At 38.9% G+C, this 20304-nt stretch overlaps 1 protein-coding gene across 4 annotated transcripts in view; it reads right to left on the bottom strand.

The window, feature by feature from the left end:
* The window catches only part of ZPBP (zona pellucida binding protein), a 152543-nt gene that overhangs the window by 120709 nt on the left and 11530 nt on the right, over positions 1-20304 (bottom strand). The gene's annotated exons all lie outside the window — the stretch shown is intronic.

Below are 20304 nucleotides of genomic sequence, written 5' to 3' on the forward strand. Positions count from 1 at the left end.
ACCAGAACAAGACAAGAACGCACACCATCACCGCTCCTATTAACGTACTTCTGGAAGTTCAAACCAGGGCATCAGGCAAGAGAAAGAAATAAAAGTCATCCAAACAGGAAAAGAGGACTTCAAATTATCTGCCTTCACAGACTATTTGATTCTATACCTAGAAAACCCCATCGTGGCCTGGTGTGGTGGCTCACATCCATAATCCCAGCTTGTTGGGAGGTCGAGGCAGGCAGATCATTTGAGGCCAGGAGTTCAAGGCTAGCCTAGCTAACATAGTGAAACCTCATCTCTACTAAAAATACAAAAATTAGCCAGGCATAGTGGTGCATGCCTGTAATCCCAGCTAATAAAGGGTTGATTTTAATGATTTCAATGATTTCTCCTGGCTATTCCATATTGACAGAGCAGGAGCACCATCATCTTGAACAAACACTGCCACTTTAAGTTCCAGCTCTCTTTCTAGCCTGATGCATTTCAAGGAAATCACTTCTCTTCTAATTACAAGCAGCCAGAAAGAGCAGACAGTAACACACAGATAAGACAGGAAGCTGAGGCATGAGAATCACTTGAACCTGAGAGGCAGAGGTTGCAGCGAGCAGAGATCACACCACTGCACTCCAGCCTGGGCAACAGAGTGAGATTCCATCTCAAAAAAGTGAAGCAAACTAACAAACAAAAAAACACTGTTTCTGTTCAAACGCTTCTAGATCTGATAAACAACTTCAGCAAAGTTCCAAGATACAAAATCAACGTATAAAAATCAGTGGCATTTCTATTCACCAATAATATCCAAACTGAGAGCCAAATCAAGAACACAATCCCATTCACAATGGCCACAAAAAGAATAAAATACCTAGATATACAGTTAACAAGGGAGGTGAAAGATCTCTACTACGAGAATTACAAAGTACTGCTTAAACAAATCACAGATGACACAAATGGAAAAACATTCCATGCTCATGGGTAGAAAGAATCAATATTGTTAAAATAACCATACTACCCAAAACAATTTACAGATTCAATGCTTTTCCTATCAAATTACCAGTGAAATTTTTCATAGATTAGAAAAAACCTACTGTAAAACTCATATGGAACCAAAAAAGAGCTGGAACAGCCAAAGTAATCCTAAGTAAAAAGAGCAAAGCCACAGGTAACACACTACCTGACTTCAAACTACACTACAGGGCTATAGTAACTAAAAGAGCACAGCACTGGTATAAAAACAGACACATAGACTAATGGAACAGAATAGAGACCCCACAAATAAAGCCACACACCTGCAATCATCTGATCTTCAACAAAAATGACAAAAACAAGCAATGGAGAAATGAGTCCCTATTCAATAAATGGTTCTGGAATAACTGCCTAGCCACATGCATAAGATTGAAACTGGTGCCCTTCCTTCTACCATATATAAAAAATCAATGCAAGATGACTTAAAGACTCCTGGAGAAAGGGCAAAGCAAGATGGCTGAATAGAAGGCTCTACCGATCATTCTTCCTGCAAGGACACCAAGTTAACAACTATCCATCGAAAAAATACCTTCTTTTAATAACAAAAATCAGATGAGCACTCATAGTGCCTGGTTTTAACTTCATATTGTAGCTGGATTGATAAGGAATCAGAGAGACTGATGGGGTTCAGGAGGATATTTATTATTTAGGTGCACCAGCCCAGTCAGATTAACATCCAAAGTCCCAAACAAAGAGTCGTTACCTTTTAAGCATTTTGTGGGGTGGGGGGAGATCAATGCAGGGGGAAGCATACTACAGAAGAGAGAAACAAAGACAGTTATTCAATTAATTGAGACATGCATTACATCATTTTTTACTTTTCAAGAAATAACATGTTTTACGACTTGAGTTTATCTGTCTGGTGACCTTGCAGCTGCACAGCTAGAGACACAGGGTCTTCACAATGCCTGGGAAGGGAGGAGAGATAAGGCTCACTAGCCACAGAAAAACAGGCAGTTAATTTTTGAAGGACTCCAGTTCTTTCTTTTTCTCAGGGGAATTGGGTTCTCTTACATACAACTGAGTTTCTGCTTATACATTTTTTAATTTAATTCCTGTTCCATTCCCCCATTTGGTGCTTTTTATCACAAAGATGTTCATAGAAAGCACCACTATTTGCCATCTCTTTGCGGAGCTGAGCTTTTTCTTCTACTGGCAGCAGCTGATATTTGGTTAATGCCATCAACTGCACAGTAGTTTGTCAGGTTACTATTGCCTCTATAGTTGACTGAATACTCCTAATAAACAGAGGTAAAAGGCAAGGGAGGATGAGGCAGATGCCAAGAATAAGCAAGAACCTACCAGTAAGGGTTTTGAATCTTTTAAAGCTTGAGAACCATTTTTTTTTAAACAAGGAATCCAGGGACTACCTGGACTAAGTCTGAACTGGAACATAGGCCAACTTTCACATTCTAGCTGTGATTTCCATGATAGCTCGGCCATTATCATCAATTTCTAGGCAACAGTTGGTTAAATTAAATTTTTCACATACTCTTCCTTCTGAGGCTAAGAGGTAATCTAAAGCTAATCTATTTTGATATACAGCATTTTTTATTTGTGTTGCTTGTATTGCTAATAAATCTAGTGCCCTTGATGTTTCATTGGTTATAATTTCAAGGACTTCCTGCAACCTTATGACGCAGTTGAACATATAGATTGGGGTATGGTACCCCTATGACCCATCTTGCACCCACATAGCTGGCCTATAATATTTAATGATTTTTTCAGGAGGCCATTCATTATCTTTCCAGTCTCTTATGCATCGGGGGACCTGCCCCGATAATTACGTAGGTTCTCTTCTATTTTTCCTAAGTGTCAGCTGGCTTGAGAAATAAAGGAACAGAGTACAAAAGAGAGAAATTTTAAAGCTGGGCATCTGGGGGAGACATCACACGTTGGTAGGATCCGTGATGCCCCACAAGCCACAAAAACCAGCAAGTTTTTATTAGGGATTTTCAAAAGGGGAGGGAGTGTGTGAATAGGTGTGGGTGACAGACATCAAGTACTTAACACAGTAATAGAATATCACAAGGCAAGTGGAGGCAGGAGGAGATCACAGGACCACAGGACCAAGGCAAAATCAAAATTGCTAATGAAATTTCGGGCACCATTGTCATTGATAACATCTTATCAGGAAGCAGGGTTTTGAGATCAACCGGTCCGACCAAAATTTATTAGGGGGGAATTTCCTTTTCCTAATAAGCCTGGGAGAGCTATGGGAAACTGGAGTTTATATCATCTCTGCAGCCTCGACCATAAGAGACAGCTACGCCCAGGGGGGCCAGTTCAGAGACCTACCTGCAGGCACACATTCTCTTTCTCAGGGATGTTCCATGCTGAGAAAAAGAATTCAGTGATATTTCTCCCATTTGCTTTTGAAAGAAGAGAAATATGGCTCTGTTCTGCCCAGCTCATCAGCGGTCAGAGTTTAAGGTTATCTCTCTTATTCCCTGAACAATTGCTGTTATCCTGTTCTTTTTTCAAGGTACCCACATTTCATATTGCTCAAACACACATGCTGTACAATTTGTGCAGTTAATGCAATTATTTCAGGGTCCTGAGGTGACATACATCCTCCTCGGCTGACAGGATTAAGAGATTAAAGTAAAGACAGGCATAGGAAATCACAAGGGTATTGATGGGGGAAGTGATAAGTGTCCATGAAATCTTCACAATTTTATGTTTAGAGATTGCAGTAAAGACAGGAATAAGAAATTATAAAAGTATTAATTTGGGGAACTAATAAATGTCCATAAAATCTTCACAATTCACGTTCTTCTGCCATGGCTTCAGCCGGTCCCTCCGTTTGGGGTCCCTGACTTCCCACAAAACTTATGTCCACATCTCTTTGACATTTGTGTCTATTTTTGTGATTATGCTCCTATTTTTTAATTTTTATCATAAACTGGATATCTTAAGAGTTCCTCTTGCTTTAGAGGAATTAGAAAGAGGAAGGCTTGATTGTTTTTAACCCACATGCCCTCATCCATTTAGCCAGCAGTTGCCAATATGCCCATGTCCAACAGATCTAATACAGGCCAGAGGGTGCCTTCCAAGCATTTGGAGCCTCTAGTTGGTCTCAAGAGTGGCTTAGAGTAGAGAATCAAGAGAAAAGGTTTGGACCTGGTAAGTAGGAGTCATTCTGGGCGTTTCTCCGTAGAGTTTTGTTTTTAGTCTTATTATAATATTGTTGCCTTAGGCAGGTTGTTTTTCCTACTGCTTCTGTGAAAGCCTTTTCTTATCAGGCGATATAGTACTTTTCAATTATGGAGGTTTTTAACAACCAAACACTGGCTGAGGCTGTTGGTTCACTGACTCGGTTAGGCGAAGTGAAGTTATCTTGTTGCATTAATTTTTTTGCCTCCCATGGCCACTGGTCTCCCATTTTTATTTCTCCACATACACAGTATGAGGAAATTCTTAAGCTGCCAGCTATGTTTTCAGCTAGTTGAGCAAATATGGTTTTGGTTGATGGGAGAAGCTCAGGCACTGACTGATTAAAATGCTTTTAGAATGACTTATGGACCTGGAATTGCAGGGTTGGATGGATTTGAGTCCTTCTAGTCTTTTTGACAATTAGTAGTGGAACTCCAAGGCCTGTTCCTTTTAACTTGTAACAGTGCTGTCTGTCCTGTAGACCAAAAAGGTAGCTCTGGCTTTAAGACAGTAAAATTTAAAGAACTGCATGTCCTTGTCTTACAATTTCATTTGGCTGACATACTACTTAGTAGAGCAGTCTTTCCTGAATATAAGTGTTGGAGCTGTGTTAGCATATTCCACTGAAAGTTACAGTCTGGGCATCCGATTTGTGGTTTTCTGTACAGATGTTTAGGGCTGTTGCTGCTAAGTCTCTCTTGTGTTAAACTATTGCAGACTGCTTCCGATTGTTTTAGGATTATGAACATATGCAGCATGGCAGGCATCAAAGTACAAGGAAATAGGCCTTTTATAGGAGAGAGGGTCTTCCTTGGTTTGAGCTATAAGCTCTTTCTTTTTTTTTTTTCTCTGATTTAATATGTGTTTTAAACCAGAATTTATAGGGTAAGAGCTTAGGGTCATAACATACATATAGCTGATTATTTCCTGGGTCACAGACTGAATAGGTGGTCTGGTTGTATGTGCAGGTTCCTAACTTGGTTCCTGTATATTTATAGTAGGTATGGTAGAGTCGTAACTATGGTATTCCTTACCCAGGTAGTGTCTACACAGTGTGGGCATTTTTCTAGAGATTTCTTCCCTTTTAGTATAGGCAGAAATGGTAAAAACATTAGCGTAGGTAATAGAACTATGCTTACACTACACATAGGCGTGGCAAACATTCCTCTGGGCATAGATATTTGCAGCATTTGCAGTAATAACATAACAACAGAACAATCAGTACTGACAGAATTATAACTAGGCTTATACATTGTATTCACATTTACTTATCCAGAGATGGTCCTCTTAGCTTCAGCTGTGCATAGACTAGTCAGCTTTCGGGATGTGATTAGAGCAGAGCTTGCAGGATCCTCAAGCTTCAGCCGTGCATAGACTGACCAGCCTCCAGGGTGGTCAGAGCAGGGCAGTTGTCCTTACCAATGGCTGGGTTTCACTGTAGGACTATTCGGGTCGGGCGATCTGGGTCTTGTTGGCTAATCCACTGGTCATTGTCGGGAGTCACTACTGCCGCTGATTTTAGCCAGCTATGGTGAATCCAAGGTGTGACACCTGCAACTTTAACAGCAGTGGGAGTAGACATGATCACAATATGGGGCCTATCTTATATGGGTCCTAGAGTGGTTAGACCCTATTTTTTAACCTAAACAAAGTCCTCAGGTTTGAAAGGGTGTACTGGGTCTGTTAGACTTACAGGCATTTTTTTTCATACCTAACCATGCATCTTTTGCATGGCCATACTTAAAGCCTGCATTTGCCTTTATGTTTGCCTTTCCCTTTTTTTTAGGCTTTAGTGTTCTTGCTTTTTGGTGCCCCTTGCAGCACATCACTGCCACCTCTTTTGGGGCCCATACAGCATTTAAGAGCTATAGAATTTCTTCCTTGTACTGTATTTTTTTACTTCCAGCAGTTAAAATCTTTTTTTTTCCTTTGTAAATAGCCTCATGAACATGCAAAGCAGCAGAATCATATTTGGAATATGTGTAAATATTTGTCCTCTGGTCTTTTGCTAGCCAAAGAGTTCTTGTCAGAGATATTAGCTCTGCTTTGTAAGCAGAAGTTTCTATAGGCAAAGACTGCACTACTGAGTCCAAAGTCACCACTGTATGCCTAGCTCGGCAGACTCCCTTTAATATGAAACTGCTTCTATCAGTAAAATATTCAATGTCTGGGTCCTTGAGGAGCCGATCTGTCAAATCTCTTCGGCTTGAGAACACTTCATCTACCATGTCCACCTAGCAATGAAGAGGGCCTCCTGTCACTGACTCGATGAGGAGCAACATAGCTGGGTTTAGGGTATTCACAGTCTCTAAAGTCAGTTTATTAGCTTCCTGCACCAGTAGGGCAGTGGCAGCTAGTGTTTTAAAATAAGGAAGCCATCCAAGTGCCACAGAATCTAATTGCCTGGATAAGTATGTCACTGGGTGATGCCATGACCTTATGACTTGAGTTAGAGTTAGAACTGGTGTGGTCAGAGCAGGGCAGTTGTCCTTCTAAGGACTTCTAACTTAGTAGTTGTCCTTCTAAGTTCTAACTTAGAGTTAGAACCTCTAAGGCCTCCCTTTCACTTGTGGACATACAAGAAGAAAAGCTTAGTTAGTTAGATCTGGTAGTCCTAAAGCTGGAGCCTGAGTCAAGGCTTCTTTGATTTTTTTTTTAAAGCCTTCTCCTGGTTGGCCTCTTAGAGGAGAGACTCCTTTTTTTCTCCTCTTTGTGGCTTTGTATAATGGCTTAGCCATGAACAAGACATTTGGCATCTAAATGTGGCAGAACCTTGCTGCCCTTAGGGACTCTCTTATTGGACGCCAGGTGGTTGGAGTAGGAAGCGCACAAACAGCCTGCTTTTGTTCACTACCAAGGCATCTTTCTTCTTGGCTTATATAAAAGCCCAACTACTGGACACTTTTAAAGCACATCTGAGCTTTCTCCTGACACTTTATATCCTGTCTTTCACAGCAGGTGCAGGGGGTCTTGGGTTTTTCTGGGTGCAGTAGCCCTTGGCCAGTGTTTTTTTTTTTTTCATACTATGGCCCTGACATTTATCCTTCTAGTACGCTTTTCTTTTACATCAAGCACATTAATCTCTCTCTAGCCTCAGCCGGCTTTCAAACTCCTGTCCAGACTAGCTTTTTCCACGACTGCGTTCATGCCTGCATCCATGCCTCCTTGCAAAGCCAGCTTCTCTTTCCGTAAGGGTTGCTGCTAGTAAATTAGCCTTTTTAAAGCCTCCGATCAGTCTTCTGATCTCGGTTAATTTACACCTTGGTAGCCACTTTAATAAGCTGAGTAGCATTCACTCCTATGGAGCTTCTAACTTCTGCAATTTATGCCTGATATCTCCTTGGTCCTGCCTTACAAACACCATATTCACCATGTGCTGATTTTCAGCAGCCTCAGAGTTAAACGGAGTATACAACCAAAATGCCTCACAGTCTTTTATAAAATTGGCTGGTGCTTTTATCTGCATCCTGGAGCACCTCTGAGATTTTTATATTGGTTGCCTTTCTTTTACCATCCTTTAGCCTTTGCAGAACCGCTTCTCAGCACCTTTGTAGGTGCTAAAGCTCGACTGCATCATCTGGCTCTTAGAGGGGGTCCTCTTGTCCTCTTAAGAGGCATAAGCATAACTTGGGCACGGCCAGATCTGAGACGGCCTGCCTGACTTTTTGAGCCTTTCACTTTAATTTCCCTGAGCTCTGATTTCTCCTTCTCATGTGAGATTGAGAGTCTGTATTCCTTTTAACTTAACTCCTTAGGGGCAGTTAGCCTGGTAAATGGGTAGATTGGAATGTAGGGAGGAGGGGTCTCTATTCCCTACTGTGGTTCTTGCAAAACTGGTTTTTCTGCCTTTCCAGAGACTTTTTTTTTGTCTCAGCTTCAGGGGCAGCTGATTTTTACTTTCACTATTGGCTTGGCGGTGCTACAAGCCTCTGTGACTTTCCCTTTAACTCTGTAGCTGCCAGCACAGCTGGTTTCTCTTGGCGTGAGCTGCAAGCATTTTACAATAAACTGCTAGGCAGGGCTGCATTCACTTAGTCATGAGTCAATACAAAGACTAGGTTTGAATGCCCTGGATGTCCTCCAACCCTAGTCACCACCTTAAAACACATGACCAATTTCTCTATAGTGCCTTCAGCCAGTCATCTAACACAAAGAGGGCTATTCTAATTCACAGTATGTCCTCAACTTTTGAACATCCAGTTTTATCCCATAATCACCTCTAAATCTTTTTTTTAAATTCTTTATCATGCACTCCAAAGGGGTTGGTTTTGACGCTTTCCCTCCTATTTCCTCCCTTGCAACGCACTTTCACTCTCACTTTCACTCTCAGATCCACCAGACCGGGTCCTATTACAGGAGTTTCAGACACTGCTCAGCCAGGAACGTGCCTTCCCCTGTCACAGCCTGCTGCGGCTACGAAGCTGGTCCTATCAGCCTTATGCAACGTCCTCAGTCTGATTTCCCCAACACTCGCCTTGGAGCACACAGACCATGCTAGGGATCTATGCCTCCCCACGTCACTCCCTGCATTGGCCTCTCCCAAGACCATCTCTTTCATGCCATTTCACACACCTCCCTTGCCCCAGGAATCCTAATTGGACAAAACGAGCCTCTCTCATGTCCCAGGTGAGCCTAGTTAGGCTCCCACATTCACACACATACACACACCACTCCTACCCCAGGACTCCTCATCAGATTAAACGAGTGTCTCTCATGTCCTGGGTAGGTTCACATACACCCACCCACTCCCAGTTCCTGTCTCCAGATCCAGTGAACCACTTTCACTCTGTTAGTGGGGACACGAGGTTTATCCAAATTGGCAGGCCACTCCTGCCGCCCCCAGCCACTCTGGGTTGGATTAGTGGTTGGTACCCTGGAGGTGATCAAATTCCCCTTCATCCCTATGGGAAGGGCTTTCCTGTCTTGGGCCCTTACTCCTTACTTCAGTTCCTGAAGTGCTGGTATTGTCCTACAGCCCCGTACCCGGTTCTGCTGCACTGCCAGGCAGGGTGCCGGGACGCAGGAGAGCCAGTTTTCATCCGGGTGAAGCTCTCCTGTGGTGCGCCTTGGATGCTGGGTCTCACCCAGCCCTGGGGCTCTAGTCCCACAGGCAAAAGAGACAGTAAATCTGTCATCTTCAACCCCGGACAAGCCCCCAGAAATGTAGTGGAAGTCATAAGGAATCAGAGAGACTGATGGGGTTCAGGAGGATATTTATTATTTAGGTGCACCAGCCCAGTCGGATTAACATCCAAATGACTGAGCCCTGAACAAAGAGTCAAGTAACCTTTTAAGCATTTTGTGGGGTGGGGGAGATCTGTGCAGGGGGAAGCATATTACAGAAGTGAGAAACAACGACAGCTATTCAATTAATTGAGATATGCATTATATTGTTTTTTACTTTTCAAGGAAAAACATGTTTTACGACTTGAGTTTATCTGTCTAGTGACCTTGAAGCTGCACAGCTAGACAAACAGGGTCTTCACAACGCCTGGGAAAGGGGGAGAGATAAGGCTCACTAGCCACAGAAAAACAGGCAGTTAATTCTAAAGGACTCCAGCTCTTTCTTTTTCTCAGGGGGAACTGGGTTTTCTTACATACAACTAAGTTTCTGATTACAAATTTTTTAATTTCTTTTAATTCCTGTTCCAATATCACTAAAACAGGCACTGAAAAGACTTTTTAAAAATCCAAAATCACCAATGCCACCCCTACCCCACCACCAACCCCATGCCCCACAGTGGTGGCCTGGTGCAAATAGTGTCTCTGGATACTGGGGGAGGGAGAACACAGCAATTGTGAGGTATTGAGCTCAGAGCTGTCCTGTTAGAGCAGAAAGGAAAAGCAGACCAAATTCAGCTGATACCTGCCCATGGAGTGAGCATTTAAACCAGCCCAAACCAGAAGAGAATCATCGATCCCAGCAATATGAACTTGAGTGCCTGCAAACCTTGCCACTAAGGTCTACAACACTCTGTTTACTCTCCAAGTAAACTTGAAAGGCAATCTAGGCCATAGGGCTGCAAAACATAGGTGAGTCCTAGTGCTGAACTAGGCCCAAAGACAGTGAACTGAGGGGGCAGACAGCTGGTGAACTGAGACACCAGCTGGGGAAGCCAAGGGAGGGCTGGCATCACCCCTCCTCTAACCATAGGCTCCACAGTTTGCAGCTCCAAAAGGCACCCCTTCTTTCCACCTGAGGAGAGGAAAGGAAAGAGTGGGGAGGACGCTGTCTTGCATCTAAAATACCAGCCCAAGCACAGTAGGATAGAGTACTGGTCAGAGTTGTGATGTCCCCATTCCAGGCCCTAGTTCCAAGAGGGCATTTCTAGACATACCCTGGGCCAGAAGGGAACCTGCTGCCTTAAAAAAAAAGACCCAGTCCTGGCAGCATTCATCATCTGCTAACTGAAGAGCCCTTGGGCCCTGAATAACCAGCAGCGATACCCAGGTACAACATCAAGGGCCTTGGGTGGGCCTCTGAGACTTGCTCACTTCAGGTGAGACTCAGCACATGACCAGCTGTGGTGGCTATGGGGAAAAACTCCTTCTGCTTGAGAAATGCAGAAGGAAAACTAAAGGGTACTTTGTCTTACACCTTAACTACCAGCATGGACACAGAGGGGGAGAGCAACAAGTGGACTCTCAGGATCTCCAGTGAACAGGGCTTGATGTTTGGATGGCATTTCTGAACTTGCCCTGGGGCCAGACAACAGTCCACTGCCCTGAAGGGTAAGTCCCAGGCCAGGAAGCATGGGCCTTAAGGGAACATTGGTGGTAGGTGGCAATAATCCCACTGGCCTGGGGTGGTGGTGGCTATCAGGTGAGGCTCCTCTCCCTTTGGAAAGAGTAGCAGGGTAGAATGGGAAGGAGTGTGTCTTTTGCTTTGAGTGCCAGCTCAGCTGCAATATAATAGAACACCAGGCAGACTTCTAAGGTTTTTTACTCTAGTCCCTGAATCCCAGACAGCACTTCTGAACCCACCCAGGGACTGGGGGACCTTGCAGCACTGAAGGGAAGGACAAAGGCCTGGCTGGCTTTACTTCCTGCTGATTGGAGAGCCCCAGGGCCTTGAGCAAACACAGGCTGGAGCCATGGAGTGGTTACAGCAGGCCTGGCTTCAGGTCTGACCCAGTGTAGTCACAGTAGTGGTAGCCACAGGGATGCTATTGTCACTCAACCTCCAACTTTAGGTGGCTCAAAACAGAGACAGAGACTCTGCATGTTTTGGGAGAAAGTAAGGGAAGAAAACAAGAATCCCTGCCTGGTAATCCAGAGAATTTTCCTGGATCTGGTACAAGACCATCAAGGTAATACCTCTGAATCTGCAAGAACCAAAGCATTACTGAGCTTGAGGTGTCTCCTAAAACAGATACAATTTAGATCATAACATCCAAGTCCTTTCAAATATCTGAAAAGCCTTTCCAAGAAGAATGGAGCCTCCGAAAACAGATACAACTTAGATCACAACACCCAAGGGCTTTCAAATATCGGAAAAGCCTTTCCAGGAAGAATGGCTACAAATAAGCGCAGACAGTGAAGACTACAATGAATACTTAGCTCTTCAATGGCCAGACACCAAAGAACATCTACTAGTATCAACACTATTCAGGAAAACATGACCTCAACAAATAAACTAAATACCAGGGACCAATCCTGGAAAAACAGAGATATGTGACCTTTTAGAAAGGCAATTTAAAATAGCTATGTCGAAGAAACTCAAAGAAATTCAAGATAGTACAGAGAAGGAATTCATAATTAGATATATTTAACAAAGAAATTGAAATAAAAAGAATCAAGCAGAAATCCTGGAGCTGAAAATGCAATGGCATGCTGAAGAATGCATCAGAGTCCTTTAACAGCAGAATGAATCAAGCAGAAGAAAGAATTAGTGAGCTTGAAAACACACTACTTAAAAATACATGAAGGAGACAAAAGAAAAAGGAGTAAAAAACAGTGAAGCATTCCAGAAGATCTAGAAAATAGCCTCAAAACAGCAAATCTAACAGTTAATTTGCCTTAATGAGGAGACAGAGGAAAAGATAAGGGTAGAAAGTTTATTCAAAAGGATAATAACAGAGAATTTCCCAAACCTAGACAAAGTCATAATATCCAAGTACAAGAAGGTTACGGAACACCAAGCAGATTTAACCCAATGTAGACTACCTCAAGGCATTTAATAATCAAACTCCCTAAGGTAAAGGTTAAAGAATGGATCCAAAAAGCAGAAAGAAAAAACAAATAACATACAATGGAGTTCCAATACATCTCGCAGCAGACTTTTCAGTGGAAACCTTACAGGCCAGGAGAGAGTGGCATGACATATTTAAAGTGCTGAAGGAAAAATAAAATTTATCCTAGAATAGTATATCTGGCAAAAATATCCTTCAAACATGAAGGAGAAATAGACTTTCCCAGACACACAAAAGCTGAGGGATTTCACCAATACCTCAACTTTCATACAAGAAATGCTAAAAGGAGTACTTCGGTTAGAAAGAAAAGAAAATTAATGAGTAATAAATAATCACCCGAAGGTACAAAACTCACAGGTAATAGTACACAGAAAAACACAGAATATTATAACACTGTAACTGTCATGTGTAAACTAGTCTTTGATGAAACCATCAAAAATAGTAACTACAGCAATGTTTCAAGACATAGTCAATACAATAAGATAGAAAAAACAGAAGTTAAAAAGCAGGGGGATTAAATTAAGGCATAGAGTTTTTATTAGTTTTCTTTTTGTTTGTTTATGCAAACAATGTTAAGTTTTTATCAGGTAAAAATATTGGATTATAAGATAGCAACTGCAAGCCTCATGGTAACCTAAAACCAAAAAGCATACAATGGATACACAAAAAATAAAAAGCAAGAAGCTAAATCATATCACCAGAGAAAATCGCCTTCACTACTGGAAGACAGAAAGGAGAGAAAGAAGGAAGAGAAAACCAGAAAACAAATAACAAAATGGCAGGAGGAAGTCCTTACTTATAAATAATAACATTAAGTGTAAATTGACTAAATTCTCTAATAAAAAATAGACTGAGTAGATGAAAAAACAAGACCCTCTGATCTACTGCCTATAAGAAACACACTTCACCTATAAAGATACACATAGGCTGAAAATAAAGGGATATAAAAAGATACTTCATGCCAATGGAGAGTAAAAAAGAGTGGCAATTGCTATACTTACATCAGACAAAATAGGTTGCAAGACAAAAACTATCAGAGAAAAAAAAATGGTCACTATATAATAATAAAGGGGTCAATTCAGGAAGAGAATATGACAATTATAAATATGTATACACCCAACATGGGAGCACTCAGATATATAAAGAAAATATTATTAGAGCTAAAGAGAGAGAGAGGCCTCAATACAATAATAGTGGGAGACTTCAACACCCCACTTTCAGCATTAGACAGATCCTCCAGACAGAAAGATCAACAAGGAAACATCAGACTTAATCTATACTACAGACCAAATGCATCTAGTAGACATTTATAGACCATTTCATCTAAGAGCTGCAGAATACACATTATTTTCCTCAGTACAGAGATCATTCTCAAGGATAGACCATATATTAGGTCACAAAACAAGCCTTAAAACATTTTTTAAAAACTGAAATAATATTAAGCATCTTCTCTGACCACAATGGAATAAAACTAGAAATAAATAATAAGAGGAATTTTAGAAACTATACAAATACATAGAAATTAAACAATATGCTCCTGAATGACCAGTGGGTCGTTAAAGAAATTAAGGATGAAATTGAAAATTTTCATGAAATAAATGTTAATGGAAACACAACATACCATAACCTATGGGATACAGCAAAATCAGTACTAAGAGAGAAATTTATAGCTATTTAAGTGCCTACATTGAAAAAAGGGGGAAAAACTTCAAATAATCTAACATTGCATCTTGCAGAACTAGAAAAGCAAGAGCAAACCAAACCCAAAATTAGTAGAAGAAATAATAAAGATCAGAGGAGAAATAAATGAATTTGAAATGATAAAAAATACAAAAGATCAATAAAACAAAAAGTTGGTTTTTTGAAGAGTTAAACAAAATTGACAAACCTTTAGCCAGACTAAGAAAGAGAGAAGATCCAAATAAAGTCAGAAATGAAAAAGGAGACATTATGACTGATACTGCAGAAATTCAAAGGATCATTAGTGATTACTATGAGCAACTATATGCCAATACATTGGAAAATCCAGAAGAAATGGACAAATTCCTAGATACATACAACCTACCAAGATTGAATCAGGAAGAAATTCAAAAGCTGAACAGACCAATAACAAGTAACAAGATCGAAGCCTTAATGAAAACTCTCCAAGTAAAGAAAAGCCCAGGACTCAATGGCTTTGCTGCTGAATTAAACGAAACATTTGAAGAAGAAATAATACCAATCCTACTCAAACAATTCTGAAAAATAGAAGAAGAGGGAATATTTCCAAACTTATTTTACAAGGCCAGTATTACCCTTATACCAAAACCAGACAAAAACACATCATAAAAGGAAAACTACAAGTCAATATCTCTGATGAATATTGATGCAAAAATCCTCAACAAAACACTAGCAAACTGAATTCAACAAAAGGTTAGAAAGATCATTTATCATTACCAAGTGGGACTTATTCCTGGGATGCAAGGATGGTTCCAATATACCAAATCAATCAGCGTGATATATCATGTTAACAGAATGAAGGATAAAAACATGAACGATCATGTTTTGATTAAACTTCAAAATTGACGCTGAAAAAGCATTTGATAAAATTCAACATCCCTTCATGATAAGAACCCAAAAAAAACTGAGTATAGAAGGAACACACCTCAAAATAATAAAAGCCTTATACAACAGACCACAGCCAGTATCATACTGAATGGAGAAAAACTGAAAGCCTTTCCTCTAAGATCTGGAACACAACAAGGATACCCACTCACCATTGTTACTCAACATAGTGCTGGAAGTCCTGGCTAGAGCAATCGGACAAGATAGATACAAAGGCATCCAAATTGGAAAGAAAGAAGTCAAATTATCCTTGTTTGCTGGTGATATGATCTTATATTTGGAAAAACCTAAAGACTTCAAGAAAAAACTATTATAACCAATAAGCAAGTAAAATTTCAGGATCAACATACAAAAATCAGTAGCATTTCTATATACCAACAGTGAACAATGTAAAAAGAAATAAAAAAGTAATCCCATTTACAACAGCCACACATAAAATTAAACATCTAGGAATTAACCAAAAAAGTGAAAGATCTCTATAATGAAAACTATAAAACACCTGATGAAGGAAACTGAAGCAGACATCAAAAGATGAAAAAAAAAAAATCCATGTTCATGAATTGAAAGAATCAATATTATTATAATGTCCAAACTATACAAAGCAATCTGGGGATTCAATGCAATCCCTATCAAAATGCCAACAACATTCTTCACAGAAATAGAAATAACAACCCTAAAAATTATATGGAACCACAGAAGACCCAGGAATAGCCAAAGCTATCCTAAGCAAAAAGAGCAAAACTGGAGGAATCACATTATCTGACTTCAAATTATACTATAGAGCTATACTAACCAAAACAACATGGTACTAGCATTAAAAACAGACACATAGACCAATGAAATAGAATGGAGAACCCAGAAACAAATCCACACATCTACGGTGAATTCATTTTTGACAAAGGTGCCAAGGACATACTCTGGAGAAAAGACAGTCTCTTCAATAAGTGGTTCTGGGAAAACTGGATATCCATATGCAGAAGAATGAAACCAGATCCCTATCTCTTGCCATATACAAAGATCAAATCAAAATAGATTAAAGAGTTAAATCTAATACCTCAAACTCTGAAACTATTATAAACATTGGGGAAAATCTCCAGGACACTGGTCTGGGAAAAGACTTCTTGAGCAATAACCCACAAGCACAGGCAACCAAAGAAAATACAGACAAATGGGATTGCATCAAGTTAAAAAGGTTTTGCATAGCAAAGGATACAATCAATGAAGTGAAGAGACAATCCACAAAATGGGAGAAAATATATGCAAACTACCCCCTTTGACAAGGATTAATATCCAGAATATACAAGCAGTTCAAACAACTATAGGAAAAAAACCTAATAATCTGATAAAGAAAATTGGCAAAAGATGTGAATAGACATTTCTCAAGAAGACATTCAAACGGCAAACAGGCCTATGAAATGCTGCTCAACATCACTAATTGTCAGAGAAATGCAAATCAAAACTACAAGAGGTATCATCTCACCAGTTAAAATGGCTTATATCCAAAACACAGGAAATAACAAGTGCTGGTGAGGATGTGGACAAAGGGGAACCCTTGTACACTGTTGGTGGGAATGTAAACTAGTACAACCATTATGGTGAACAGTTTGGAGGCTTCTCAAAAAACTAAAAACAGAGCTAACATATGATCCAGCAATCTCCCTTCTTGGTACATACCCACAAGAAAGGAAATCAATATATTGAAGAGGTATCTGCATTCCTGTGTGTTGCAGCACTGCTTACAATAGCTAAGATTTAGAAGCAAACTACATGTCCATCAGCAGATGAATGGATAAAGAAAATGTGGTACATATACACAATGGAGTACTGTTCAGCCATAAAAAGGAATGAGATCCAGACATTTGCAACAACATGGCTGGAACTGGAGATCATTATGTTAAGCGAAATAAGCAGTCATAAGAAGACAAACATTGCATATTCTCACTTGTCTGTAGGATCTAAAAATCAAATCAATTGAACTCATGGACATAGAGAGTAGAAGGATGGTTACCAGAGGCTGGGAAGTGTAGCGGGGAGTTTTGGGGGGAAGTGGGGATGATTAATGGGTACCAAAAAAATAGAAAAAATGAATAAGACCTACTATTTGATAGCACAACAGGATTACTATAGTCAATAATAACTTAATTGCATATATTAAAATAACTTAAAGAATGTAATTGGAATATTTGTAACCTAAGGAATAAATGCTTTAGGGGATGGATACCCCATTCTCCATGATGTGCTTATTTCACATTGACTGCCTGTATCAAAACATCTTATCCACCCCATACATATATACACCTACTATGTACCTAAAATTTAAAAAAAAATTAATATTCTTAAGAAAAATTTTTAAAAGACTTAAGTGTAAGACCTAAAACAATAAAAATACTAAAAGAAAATCTAGGAAACACCACTCTGAACATAGGCACTGGCAAAGCTTTCATGAACAAGACTCCAAAAGCAATTGCAAGACAAACAAAAACAGACAAGTGGAAACTAATTAAACTAAGGAGCTCTGCATAGTAAAAGAAACTATCAACAAAGTAAACAAACAACCTACAGAATGGGAGAAAATGTTTGCAAACTATGCCTCCCATGAAGTCTAATAACCAGAATCTATAAGGAACTTAACAAAACAAACAAAAATCAAGCAACTCCACTAAAAAATGGGCAAAAGACATGAATAGACACTTCTCAAAAGAAGTGAAACATGTGGACAACAAGCATATGAAAAGATACTCAACATCAATAGTAAGAGAGAACAAAAAAAAAGAGAGAGAAGACACAACCAACATCAGGAGTGAATGAGGACACATCCCTATAGATTCTGAAAACCAGAAATCTGTTATCTATAAAGAGATAACACAAAATATTACAAACTACTTTATGCATATAAATACAACACATTTAAAAATCCAATGTTGGACAAATTCCTTGAAAGATACAATCTACCAAAATTCATAAAATGGTGTGTTCCTACCTCATTGAGATTATATCTATGACCTCTGATAAAAGACTTCAGACATAATGACTTTAGGAAAGTACCTTATTCTCTTAATGCTTTTGTTTTCCCATTTATAAAATGGAGAAAGTGGCTGTAATTACTGCAAAAGGTCATTGTTAAAATTAATATGTGTAAATTGTTAGAATAATATCTGACACATAGTAATCTTATGTATTTATTATTTTTATAAAATTCACTGTACTAAATAAAATAAGGCAGAAACTGAAATATGTGGAATCTAAAAAAGTCACACTAATACTCATACAAAAGTCACATTCACACTCCACCCTACCACAAATATAGGGTAGAATGGTGGTTACCAGGGACTGGGGGGTTGGAGACATGTGGCTCTTGGTCCAAGAGTATAAAATTTCAGTTATAAGATGAATAAGTTCAGGAGACCTAATGTATAGAATGGTAAATACAGTTAACAATAATGTATTGTATACTTGAAATTTTATGAGAGTAAATCTCAAATGTTCTCACCACACACACACAAAATGGCAACTATGTAAGGTAAATGATATGTTAATAGCTTGATGTAGGAAAGCTGAACACATGTGTGAGTACTTATACATCTTTGTGTGAATATTTAGAAAAGCAGGAAAAGTCCTCACACCAAAAAGAGTTAATTCATCAAACAGTATTAGGGTCAGAGTGGGAGGTACAGAACTTGTTGCAATAAATGCAATTACCTTTGTAAATAAACAATACTAAATTTTCAAGAAACAGAGAAAAAGACAGACACCAAATCTAAGACTTGCTTCCCTATGTTTCACAACACATCTAAACAACTTGAGTATTTTCTCCAAAGGAATGTACAAGTAATCACATAATTACATGATTTATTTGGCTCAAATCAAGGGAAACTATCTTTGAGATATCCATAAAATGATAAGTACAGTGTAGTTTAAACTACAGTCCAAAAAGCTTCTCTGTTCTTCAAATTTTAAGAAATTAGACCTCTTCCAGTCCTTTCTGAAATAAAAAGTATAGTGTTCTTAATAAGTTTTACAACTGGTAGACAGTGACCTATGATAAAATACTGTATTGAAAACCATAATATAATCATAAAGTTAAAATACCAGAATTCCCTGAGAACAGTTTTTATAAAGATAAAAACCAATGTAGTAACAGGATTATATCTTTACCTGGAAATAACTACATTTATGAATGCCTACTTTTCTATTATAAGAGTGAGTAAAATAAATATTGCTCCTACTTAAAGGATAAATTGAATGTCATACTATATTTTGCAATATAAACTGCAAGACCTGGCGTCGCACCTCGGAGAAGAAAAAATTTCAAATTTCAATCTCCAAATCAAATGAGCAACAAATGACAATAAAAAAATTCAATGCTTAAATGTTTCTATTTTTCAACTTGCAGAGTTTCAATATAAAATGTAAAACATATTTAAAACACATGTTTCTATTACATTATGTGCTACTATTAGAGAGTGATAAAAATAAAATTTGATTGTATTTCCACTATTGGGTGCTTTTACGCCTGGATCACTTCTCTGATTATATAAGCTGCAAACCTATTAGAATTTCTCTTGTTGAGCCCTGCTAATCCCATGAACAAATTGCACAATCATTCCTACTTTGCTAGTGTAGTGAGGCAGAGGTTATGTCTGATCTTTCTATCCCCCATAAAACCTAGCACAGCGGCTTCCACCAAGTAGTTATTCACTAAATGAATGATGAATAATTTGTCCTAAGAAAAACACAGACTGACCCAAAGAGATTAACTCTTTAAAATTACCTATTTTAGTATCAACATAAATACCACAGAAACGTACAGCTGAGATCTCTTAGCTATATAAATATGAATTAAAACATATTAAAAAATTAGTATTTCCTATGTTTCTTCAGCAAGTCTTTGTATAAATATATTGCTCTCCTTCATCCAAGAAAATAAAATAAGCCTGTAAGTTTCTATCCACAGGCACGATCTCAAAATAGCAATAAGATTTTTAAAAAGAAAGGAAAGAAAACATGGTAAATAGAGCAATAAAGGAAAACTTTCTCTGAGGGTATGCAAAAATGACTGAACAGATCTTCAAAATGAAAATTCATTAATCTATATTTTTTGCAAGGCAAGAAACAAAGCCAGCTAAGTTAACTGTAGTTTTTTAAAACTACAGTGTTAAAAATCAGCTTTTATCCAATCAAAAAATTAGAATAAAAGTAAAAAGTAAAATCTGTATTTCAGGATTAAAAAACAAGAAGTTGACTAGAGGAAATACTGATCAAATCAGTCATACAAGCAGTATTTTTTAAGTGAAAAAAAGTACCTTTGGGGGATTATAGATGCTTTGAGAACCCCCCA

Source organism: Gorilla gorilla, chromosome 6 (assembly GCF_029281585.2).
Source record: "Gorilla gorilla gorilla isolate KB3781 chromosome 6, NHGRI_mGorGor1-v2.1_pri, whole genome shotgun sequence".
NCBI lineage: Eukaryota > Metazoa > Chordata > Mammalia > Primates > Hominidae > Gorilla > Gorilla gorilla.